We start from the raw sequence: 12,684 nt of genomic DNA, 5'->3' as shown, positions 1-12,684 counted from the left end.
ATAACTACACCATACTACATGTTCGTTTAAATAATATCCTTCACGATCGCGTAACTTGTGTAGTGCATCGTTTATATGTAAAATGTATAACAACATTGTTTAAATAATATCCTACACGATCGTGTAACTGTACAACATGATCGTTTAATATTATATCCTACACGATCGTGTAAACTGTATAACAACGTCGTTTATATGTAAAATATATAACAGAATCGTTTAAATAATATCCTACATGATTGTGTAAACTGTATAACAATGTTGTTTACATGTAGAATATATAATAGCATCATTTAAATAATATCCTACACGATCGTGTAAACGTATAACATGATCGTTTAACATTATTAGTAGCACGATCATTTAAAGTGGTAGAAGATCGATGGGGTTGGTTAAACACAACCAATCGTTTACGCCTATCATGGCGACAGTATGAATTATTAGCAACACGATCGTTTAAAGACAAGTGGAGTCCATGCTTAGAGTTTGCATGTTGTAAATAATCAATTAATTCGCATTTATTAGTGTTTACCATTATTAGCAGCACGATCATTTAAAGATGTAGAAGATCGATAGTGTTGGATAAACATCAATGGTCGTTTACGTCTATCGTGGTAATCGTATGAAGAGATTAAGGCCACATGGAGACCATGCAAAGAGTTTGGGGTTTTTGCATTTTGTACATAATCAATGCACATTTATTAGCCACTCATTGATTAACACAAAAAAATTCTTCGTTTTTCGATCTTTAATCTTCATTTATTAGCCTTTCACTGATTTTTTGATCCTTCATGTTCTTTTTAAATCCGTGCTCTCAAACTATTAGGTTTAGGGTTTCCAAAATTTTCCTTTTGAACATTTTCATTTCTTAAAATGTGCTTCAAGATGTTGCTATTTCAACTAAGAACAACAAGATAGAAAAGAAGAAGGAAAAAGCATGCAAAATGCAAATGGAAAGGAATGGACAATAGGTTTGACAAAGCAAACTGTGATGGTGATTCCAAAAATGTCTATAAAAGACTATGGTAAGCTTTTACATACTTTCTTCATCCTGAACCTCCTTAACTCCAGAAAATAGTGGTCCTGGTTAAAATTGATTGTATATCAGGCTGAGAGTGAAATTTATGGCTGAGGAGGTTTTTGTTGCTAAAGAAGTAAAGATGAGGAAGGAGATTGAGAGCAAGAATAAAGAATATGAGTTTCTCCAAAGTAAATACGAGTTTCTGAGGCTTAAAAATCTTACTCATAAATCCATGGTCGACCAAGACAACATTGAGGTTGATCCTAAAGGATTTAGGAAGTGGAAGGAAACAATCGAGGAGTCAAAGGAGATGGAGAGTGAGATTCAACAACTCAAGAAATTATACATGTTTGAATATTTCTCTGTATTATACTTGGATAGTGAGATTCAACAACTCAAAGATCGTACATGTTTGAATATTTCTCTGTATTACACTTGTTAAAGAGTAACATGTGACAACATATTGCAAAACAATCATTTAAAATAAAGAATATGAACGTTCGTTTAGATCATTTGGATTTTATTATCAGATCGTTTACTTGCATAAACATTCGTTTATAGAATACCATATGATCGTTTATGATTAACAAATCAATTGTTCAGACGTTATATAATGATCATTTACGTTTAATAATAACATCGTTTAGACCTACTCAAATATCATTTTAACATAAATGCACGATCGTTTAACAAATATTTTCATTATGTAAAACGTATAAAAAGATCGTTTAACTTTACTAGCACGATCATGTAGGTACAACACGATTATTTACATGTAAATCAACGATCATTTAGATTTTATTATCAAATCGTTTATTTACATAAACGTTCGTTTATAGAACACCACATGATCGTTTATGACTAACAGACTAATCGTTCATATGTTATTAAATGTTCATTCACATATAGTGATAACATTATTTAAATCTACTCAAAGATTGTTTTAACATAAATGCACGATCATTTATATTTAAATCAGATATCGTTTAGATGACTGTAAATTCTAGATTATTGCATGATCTTAATTGATCATTTACCCTTATCGTGCAGTTAGTGAAAGTCATTTCAGTCATATGATTAATGGATTAAGGCCACGTGGCGATAATGTTTAGAGTTTAGGGTTTGTGCGTGAAAAAGACCAATACGCATGTTGTAAATAATCAATTCGCATTTATTAATGAGTATAATGCAGAAAAAGTCTTCCTTTTCTGTCTCTTCAACTTCCTTTAAAACCCCTTCTCACAAACCACTAGATTTTAGGATTTTCAGACTTTTCCTCTCAAACTTTTCATCATTCCCACAAAATGAGGCTCAAAATGCTGAGATTCAAGGTGCTGCTATTTAGACAAAGAACGACAAGGTCCAAAAGAAAAAAAAGGAAAAAACGTGCAAGCTTCTTCTGAAAAATCTTTATAAAAGCTATGGTACGCTCTTATCAACTTCCTTCAGAAGAAAATCTGCTTCTCCTTCATCTTCGACTATTTAGAAATGGTGATGGTGATTTGGAAGATGTTTTCAAAAAATAATATGGGAAGCTCTTATCAAGTTCCATGACTCTGGAGCTTCCCTCAAAGAAAATAACATTTACATGTAAAGCACGTGTAGTTTATATGTTCCGTAACATTGGTGTGGTCTTCTTCACCCAAACTGTGATGGTAATTCTAAAGCTTCCAAATCCTACTAGAAGAAATGGAAAGTTGGCTTCACCAGGATATTGTTTCAAAACTAGTAGACAAGAGCTCCAAAACTCTAGTGTTTTTGAACAAAATGATTGAACGATTTTTGGATGGTCAAATTTATAAACACATTATGTGCATGAACATTTACATTTTACGAATGTCTATTTTACATGTTTTGTAACATTTACATACAATGGAAAGTTGGTTTGAGGAAGGCAAATAACATTTACATGTAATAACGTTTAAAATCAATGTATAAGAACTTTTCAAAACTTCTTTGTTGTATACTTGTTAAACATTTACATTTAATTGTTTTAGATTAACTACGAGATCGTTTAAATTGTATAACATCATCGCTTAGATATTGTAAAAAGATCATTTAGCATAATTAGCATTATCGATTAGATGTTGTCAAACGATCGTTTAAAATAATTAACATTATCGCTTGAATGTTGTAAACGATTGTTTAAAATAATTAGCTTTATTGTTTGGATGTTATTAAATGATCATTTAGAACAAATTACTAGATCGTCTACCTGAATGAACAACAATCGTTTATGATCACGAAAAAATCGTTCACTGTTTAGACTTAATTACACGATCGTTTGCATTTAAATCAGATATTTCTTTGATTACAGTACCGTCTAGATTATTGCATGATCTTAATCGATGGTTTACACTTATCGTGTAATTAATGAAATTGATTTTAGTTATAAAATTAGGGGATTACGATCATGTGGCGACCATGTGTAGAGTTTTAGGGTTTGTGGGTAAAAATTGTCAATATGTGTGTTGTAAATAATCAATTTACATTTATTAACCTGTCAGCGAGTATAATGGAAAAAGACGCTTCCTTTTTTGTCCCTTCATCTTCATCTTCCTTAAAATCCTTCTCATAAACCATTGGATTTAAAGTTTCTCAACTTTTCGATTCAAAATTTTTCTCTCAAACTTTTCCTCATTTGGTCGAAATAAGGATCTAAATGTTGAGATTCAAGATGTTGCTATTTAAATAAAGAACGATAAGATCTAGAAGAAAAAGGAAAAGACGTGGAAGGTGCTTTTCAAAATGTTTATAAAAGACTATGGTATGCTCTTGACAACTTTCTAGATTTCGAAGACTCTTCTGGCCCAAGTTGGAAGAGGACGAGATTCACAAAGGAAAATAACGTCGGTGTTTAGTGTATGATTTTGGTGAAGTTGTACAACCATTTAAGGTGTGTAGGCATTACCAGACATTACCAGATATCGACGAACATCTTATTTTTGAAGCCTTTGAGTTTCTTGAGAATGAAAAGAATGCCACAATGTTTATTGCAATGAATGCAAACTTACGAAGCATATGGTTGAGGACAATTGCATTAAACATTTTTCCATTTTCATTACGTTATGTGCATGAACATTTATATTTTACGGATGTCTATTTTACATGTTCTGTAACATTTACATACAATGGAAAGTTGGTTTGAGGAAGTCAGATAACATTTACATGTAATAACATTTACAATCAATGTATAAGAATTTTTCAAAATTTCTCTATTTTATACTTGTTAAACATTTACATTTAATCGTTTTAGATTAACTACGAGATCGTTTAACTTGTATAACATTATCGTTTAGATGTTGTAAACGATCTTTAAAGTAATTATCGTTTTTGAATAGATGTTATAACGATCGTTGTTAAATGTTGTTAAATGATCTTTACAATTAATCACAAAGTAATGATTTCTTAGATGTTGTTAAATGATCATTTAAATCACATTAGTAGATCGTCCACGTACATTTGAAACGATAGATCGTCCACGTACATTTGAAACGATTGTTTATGATAATGACAATATCGTTTACGGTTTAAGATCTAATGTTTATCGTTTTCGCGTATTCAAAGATCATTTTGACTTAAATTAACAATCGTGTAGATTAATTAGTATGATCGTTTTAAAATTATTGGGTTTACTTACCTAACAATTGTTTACTTTTAGCAACATGATCGTTTAGAGTTATCGATTACAGGCAATAATCCTATCCTTTACACTTATTGTTTACAAAAACACGCTGACATATAAATGAAAGTGATTTCAATTAGAAAATTAAGGGATTAAGGGCACATGGTGACCATGTGAAAAGTTTATGGTTTGTGGGTGAAAAGGGTAAATATGCGTGTTGTATAATTATGTAACTGCATGATCATTTAACATTTATTACCATCATGTAAAACGTATAACAAGATTGTTTAGATTTACTAGCACGATTGTATAGGTTTATCAACACGATCATTTATATTTAAATCAGATATCTCGTAGATTACAGTATCGTTTAGATTATTGCATAGTCTTAATCGATCGTTTACACTTATCGTGTAATTAATGAAACTAAGTTCAGTTATAAGATTAATGGATTAGTGCCATGTGGCGACCATGTACAGAGTTTAGGATTTGTGGGTGAAAATGGTCAATAAGCGTGTTGAAAATAATCAATTCACATTTATTAACACAAAAAAAACTGTTCCTTTTTCGTCCTTTCATCTCCCTTTAAACCCCTTCTCACAAACCATTAGATTTAGGGTTTCTAAACTTTTCATCTCAAACTTTTCTTTAATCTGAGAAAATAAGAGTCTAAATGCTGAGATTCAAAATGTTGCTATTTGGACAAAGAGCGATAAAATCAAGAAGAAAAAAGAAAAGATATGCAAGGTACTTCAAAAAATGTCTATAAAAGACTATGGTATGTTGTTATCAACTTTCCTAGATTTTAAAGCATCGTCCAACCCAAGTTGGAAGCGGGCGGAATTCACAAAGGAAGATAACAGCACTGTTTAGCTCAAGAAGGGTTAGGATATTCGAATCCTTGTACCCCTTCTTCTATAGTGCCTTATGGAGACAATCCTTTATCTTTGGCAACGGTTATGGTGAAGTTATGCACTCATTGAAGAAGAGGAAGGAGTAGAAGAAGCCCCTATAAAAAGAAGAAGAAGAAGTAACCATTGAGGTGACATGGTGTATGTTATTCTACCACAAGTGATATCTTCTAGTAATCTTAGCTATGGTGAATCAAATTTGTAATTATTGTCTTATTATTACTCTTTAGCTACTATAAGGCTAAGCTATAGGTAAGTGAGCCAGCCAACTCCTTTTGTGTTTAGTTGAAACCAAAAATGTGTGTGTCCGCCTTAATTTCTTATAATGAGAAGACTTGTTAAAGGTGAAGACCTTCTTTTTGAAGCCTTTGAGTTTCTTGACAAGGAAAAAAATGTCTAAATGTTTGAGTCTCTGTTCTATACTTGTTTAACTTGTATAACATTATCGCCTAGATTTTGTAAAACGATCATTTAAAATTATTAATGTTATTAATTAGATGTTGTAAAATGATCATTTAAAATAATTAACATTATCGCGTATATATGTTCTAAATGATGGTTTAAAGTAATTAACATTATCGCTCGGATGTTATTAGATGAACGTTTGCACCAAATTACTACATCATGCACCTTAATGAACAAGAATTGTTTACGAAACGACAAGATCATTTACGGTTTATGGTCTAATGTTAATCTTTTAGACGTATTCAAAGATCGTTTTGACTTAAATAAACAATCGTGTAGATTAATCAGTATGATTGTTTTGATGTTATTAGGAGATCTTACCTAACGATCGTTTACAATGTAGCGTTTACATTGAATAATGCGATCATTTAGATATTTTAAAAGATCGTTTTGATTTAATTGCAAGATCGTATATATATTAAACTAGAAGTGTAAACGATCATTTACACATATCGTTTACAAAATATGATGACATGTTAATGAATGCGATTCGACATCTTAAAAAGCACGTGAATTTACAACCATTGCCCCTTTGGTAAAACCAACCAAATACGTACTGCCTTCTTCGTTTTCAATCGCTTCATTTGAAATGCATTGTTCTCTTAGCTTTTCGTCTCAAACGTTTGCAATTCCCTTAATCCTTTCCTCTCTAACATCCATTTACCTCTTCAACATCAAAAGGTATCTTTAAGTAACTCTAAATTTTAGTTGCTGAACTATGTTATGACTGTTGTACTATCATGTTACGTTTCATCTTCTTTAAATTTCAAACATTTTCACTTCTGTCTTCAACACGGTCGTTCTGTCATTAAGCTTTTACTCCCAAACATTTCTTTTTTTGTAAAACTTTTATTCTCAAGATTGTTAAACGTTTCCATTTATCATTACTCGTCGATTAATTTTATGACGTTTGAGTTTGAGTTTTTGTTTGGATTAAACGATTTGTTACGTAAAGTAAATGATATTTTAACCTAGACTAAACGATCGTATAAATTGGTCTGAACGATAGTGTATATATTTTACACGACCATTTAGATTTATCTTGACGATCGTGCATATAGTCTAAACGATGTTTAGCGTTTTACATATTACTTTTTGGGTTTAGGATTTAGTGTTTTCTAAACGATCGTGTACATAACTAAAATATACTATGATCTTTCTTTTTAGGATGATTGTACCTGGGGACAAATACTTTCCTACCACTGTCTCATGCCAAGTCCACAAGATTGGCACTCTTATTAAGGATAAACTGACCAAAGAACAGTTGCATATATTTCATAAAACAATTTTTGGTCCATTACTAAATGTGAACATGGTCTTCAACGGCCAGTTGATCCATAATTTCTTGCTGAGGCAAATACTTGAAGAAGCCAAAACAAATGGAATCTTTGTTTTTGTCTTAGGGCATAATGTATGTTCATCCAAAACAAGTTCAACATTATAACCGGTTTGTGGCCAACCAATGTAACATTAGATAAAAATTATGACAATAAACGCCTATAAAGCCTTTTATTCGGCTCACAAAAGAAGAAGATAATAACGTGCTTGGAAGTTGAGAAAGTTTTTAAAAATTTTGATTTTACGAATGATGAAAATATTAGATGAAGGTGGCCTTAGTCCTTTTTATCGAAACTGTAATGGTGGGGAAGGATAAAAAAATGTAGTTCGATATGGATGTTTTAGGAAGAATTGATGATGATGAAGTTTTCAAGAACTTTGATTGGTCAACTTTCTTTTACACTCATTTGTTCAACAATTTGAAGACACATCTACAAGGGAAAAATGAAGCATACAGGTTAAAAGAGGGCAGGAAGTTCCAAAGTAGTGGCATACTACAACATTAAAGGCTACGTGCTTGCTTTTCAGGTGATTTTTATTTGTTTATATATTTTAGTTAAATACAAACTAAACATCAAAGATTGCATATTTGTTTAACTGCTCTAGGTGTGGGCTTATGAAACACTCTCAACTGCAATTGAATACCTGACCATAAAAAACAGTAAGGGGTCAATCCCTAGAATACTAAGATGGAGTTGTTCACAAGCTCCATTGTACAAAATGTTGGAGAAAAATATATTCGAGAACAAAAATCAATACAAGAAATAACATATACGATAGCTAACGAAAAACTCTATAATAGACTTTTTATAGCATTTTTTTGAAAGTCCTAACATCCCATGTTATTAAAAGTCTGGAGCTTTTTATAGCGTTTTTCCAAAGCTATAATGAGTGGTATCGTAGAGTTTGAAGATATAGCTTATATGCGTTGCTATAAAAACATTTGATAGCATTTTCGTTAGAGCTATAATTTCATGTTATGAAGCAAACTTATTTCATGTTCACGACGTTTTTTTACAACTTTGAACATTATTAAGTCTTTTATTTTCCATATTTAAAGTACTACGTGTTCTATTATAGTTATTATGAGTTAATCATGGTGTTAGCGTTTGAAAGAACAATTTGCTAAAGTACTATGTGTTCTATTTCGAATCTAATTATTTTTCATACTATTCCATTAGTACTGTAATTATGATTATTACTAACTGTTTCTTCTTTTACTATTACATCAGTATCGTAGATATGGTTGATTAACAGGATGTTGCTACACCGAAGGAAAAAAGAGAAAGTAGTACACAAAAAAGAAAACGTGGTCCAACTGAAATGAAAGAAATAACTCGTGCTAGGAGTGAGGGTCAAAAACTAGTGATTCAGTACAACGAGTTGGGTCAAGCAATTGGTCAAAATGCAACGAAACTGAAGAGTTTTATAGGAACGACTGTGCGGTTCCACGTTCCATTACATACTCTGATTGGCCTACGGTGCCAAAGGAAATAAAGGATAAAATATTTGAACTAATAGAGGTAACAATTGCCATGAGTGATTGAACTTTGGTACACTATCCATTTATTTTGCTATGTAACATGTTATGTGACAATTATGTAGGCTGAATTTGTGGTAGACCCTCGATCAAAGAAGACTATCATCCAGAACGCCGACGTATGCTTTCGTCAATTCAAGTACAGATTGTCGACAACATATGTGTTGCCATTTTTGGATGATCTTGAAAAACTGAAATTCCCGCAGAATGAGTACTCCTTCATAGATCAACAACATTGGACTGAGTTTGTTGCATCTCGGTTGAAGGAAGACTTCAAAGTAAGTATAACGCTTCCGATCCTTCTTTAAATTTGAATTGCAATTTTATAAGCTTTATATGCTAATTGATTAAATTTATATAATGAAATGTAAAGAAAAAGAGTGAAAATGGGAAGGAGAAACGGAAGAAACATAAGTACAACCACAGAACCTCTAGGAAGGGGTATGCAAATCTTATGGAGGAGTTGGTAAGTTTATTTTCTTTAAGCTGTTGTAGGATTATATGTAATTCTAAATATCTTATTGTGTTATAGTTACTCTTTTGCCACATTCTTTAACATTCACTTCGTGTTTTAACTATAAATAGAAAGCATCATCCTCGGATCAAATTGATCGATCCATAGTTTGAAAATAAGCTAGAATGGATCGTAAGGGACAAATTCCGGATGAGGAGACGAAGGAAGTGGTGAATCTTATAGTAAGTCCTTGCATTTTTTTCTACTTTTTTTTGTATAAGCAAGTACTAATTTCCATTCTTCGCACTTTTGTAGGATGAACTTGTAGCCACCCAAAATACGACTAATGCTTTCGGTGATGAGGATATTCTAACAAGGGCTTTGGGTGGTAAGGATCGTCCTGGAATACTCCTCGGTGTGGGAAAGTATGTCACAAAGAAAAAGTACTTTCATACCGCAACACAACAAAAAACAAATGAAAAAGAGGATGAGAAGGCCACTCCTAAAGAACACAATCGAATGGCAAAAAGAATAAAAGAGTTGGAGGAGGAATTGTTGAAAATGAAAGAGAAGGATGATTGCGTAGGCGACTTAAAAGAAGAACCAGGTATGAGTTCTAAAGAAAAATCATTCATGGAAGGGGCTGAAAATGTGAACGATTTGGAAGATCTATCAAATGAATTAAAATCAGAAAAAGACGTAGAGGATGTTGTTGAATTGAATGAAGACATAAAGGTATGTTTTTCTAAAGACCTTTAATCCATAAGGTTACATGTTTTATGTGTATACTGTCCCAACAATTGACTTGGATTCGTAAAGGTCAACATAGTGAAGGACGATGAGGAGGTGGAAGGTGTGACATTAGATAAAATGAAGGTTAGTGAATCCAAATTAATTGATTTAGTAATTAAACTTTTGTGAGGTATACGTATTTGACAAAGTCTTCTAAATAGGTTGGAACCCCGTGCAAGTTGGTGTTTGAAACGAAAGATCATGTCGTTGCATGGGGGACCATAATTGATTCAGATGTAGAAGGTGAAAATGTTAAAGTGACAGTAGATGTCGTGGTGGATGGGGATTGTGCAACTCCCATTCCATCAAAGCAAAGGATGTACAAAATGTCCCAGGAAGTTGGTTCACACATATTGTGGCCACGTGATCTTGTCATTACTGATAATATAAAGGTAATGAAATTTTTATTGAAGGATATACATGTCGCATTTTGTATAAACCCTACTTGCAATATCTTTTGTAGATGGACTATGGGGAATTTACTAAGGATATGAGCACATTCGCAGCGACACCAATTCAAAATGCTCCAGTTGCACTATGGTTCTTACTACGAATGGTTGAACATATGGGATCAGCAATTCAAATCACCACACCATATGACGTATTTGGGGTCCGAAGAAAATGTTGCATAATGATAGAGTCATTGAAGGATTTCACATCTATGCGACCAATAGCTACTGCTTGCCTTGATGCGTACATAATGTAAGATATGTTATTACAGTGTTACTCTTTATAAATTTGTTTGATATTTATCTTCTTTCAATGTCTTTGTAATGAACTCATAGGTATCTATACACACGTATGGAATCATCAAGAACTTTGAATCTATACAAGTTCGTTGATGCTGGGTCGATTAGTTGTGGGAGTTCTAAAGAAGAACGAGCCCAATTGTTGACTGCACGATTACTTGGAACAGATTACGATCAACTCTTACTAATTCCTTACAATTTCGAGTATGTCCATAACCTAAAGTTATTGATACGAATTGTGCTTAAGGTTGTCTAAGATGTAGTATTATTGTTTGACACATATATTTAGGAATCATTGGACATTAGTTGTAATAAACCTTACGAAGGGTGCTACCTTTTGGATAGACCCTTTGAAAAACCGTATTGACCCAAATGTAACCGAAGTAGTTGAAAGGTATGTCATACTTACTTTTACCTTTACTTCCTTTTTTCTTAATGAGATAATAGTTTAAGTAGTTCAAACTTCAATATTGTTCTGTAGGTCGTTCAACTTAATGAACAAGAAAAAACCAAATTGGAGGATCGTGAAGGTATGTGAATATCTATGTTGCTATGGGTTGTAAATTAATTCATATTTCTAACATAGGCCAAGTCATTTGTATGTGTATCTCCAGTGTCCTAAGCAATCAGGAGTAGAAGAATATGGTTATTATGTGAATCTGTTCATGCGTGACATCATAATGTCAACGAGTACTTCTATCATACATATAGTAAGAATAACAATTATAAAACTAACGTGTATATGTACTTTTTGTAAATGAAACTCATTTAGAACCATTTTATTGTCTACAGATGAAAGATTCACCCCGTGCTTACACACAGGATGACATTGATTATATAAGGTCTAAGTGGGCTGAGTTTGTAGGGAAGCACGTACATTGTGCTTATGATAAGATATTTTGTCACACATTTTGTCACATATTTTGTCATATACTTTATCACATATTTTGTCACATATTTTTGTGTTCGAGCTTCCATTGAAAATACAGTGTTGGAGGAAAATACAGCTGCCATGTTCAGCCTTCTACTTCAAATCCCAGCACTTCATAATCCATTTTCATTCAATAGGTTGGTTTTCTCTCCTTTTGTACTTTGTGCTAATCCATCGTTCGATCAATTTTCTTACTTTTACCCATTGATGTGTGTTATTAATGTTGAAGTGTGTATGTAATTTCGTTATAGTATATGCTCTATATTGTTGAAGTGTGTTGCTGAAGTGTGTTGTTGATAAAAAAGTGTTGTTGAAGTGTGTTGTTGATCTTGAAGTGTGTATCTAATTTACCTAAGTATGACTTTCTATGTTGTTGAAGTTTGTTGTTGAAGTGTGTTGTTCATAAATAAGTGTTGTTCAAGTGTGTTGTTGATCTTGAAGTGTGTATGTAATTTAGCTAAGTATGTGCTCTATGTTGTTGAAGTGTTGTTTATAAATAAGTGTTGTTCAAGTGTGTTGTTGATCTTGAAGTGTGTATGTAATTTAGCTAAGTATGTGCTCTATGTTATTGAAGTGTGTTGTTGATGTGTGTTGTTGATAAAAGTTAGTTGTTGAAGAAATGTTGTTCATCATGAAGTGTTGTTGAAGTGTGTTGTTGATAAAAAATGTTGTTGAAGTGTGTTGTTGATTATGAAGTGTTGTTAAAGTGTTTTGTCGATCATGAAGTGTTGTTGAAGTGTATATGTAATTTATCTTAGTTTGTGCTCTATGTTGTTGAAGTGTGTTGTTTGTCATGAAGTGAATGTGATGTGTTTATTTGGGTGAATGAGTCTTGTTGAATCATTTTTTTTCCTTCTC

This window comes from Cucumis melo, chromosome 1 (genome assembly GCF_025177605.1).
Source record: "Cucumis melo cultivar AY chromosome 1, USDA_Cmelo_AY_1.0, whole genome shotgun sequence".
NCBI lineage: Eukaryota > Viridiplantae > Streptophyta > Magnoliopsida > Cucurbitales > Cucurbitaceae > Cucumis > Cucumis melo.
Note: the sequence above shows the minus strand (reverse complement) of the source record.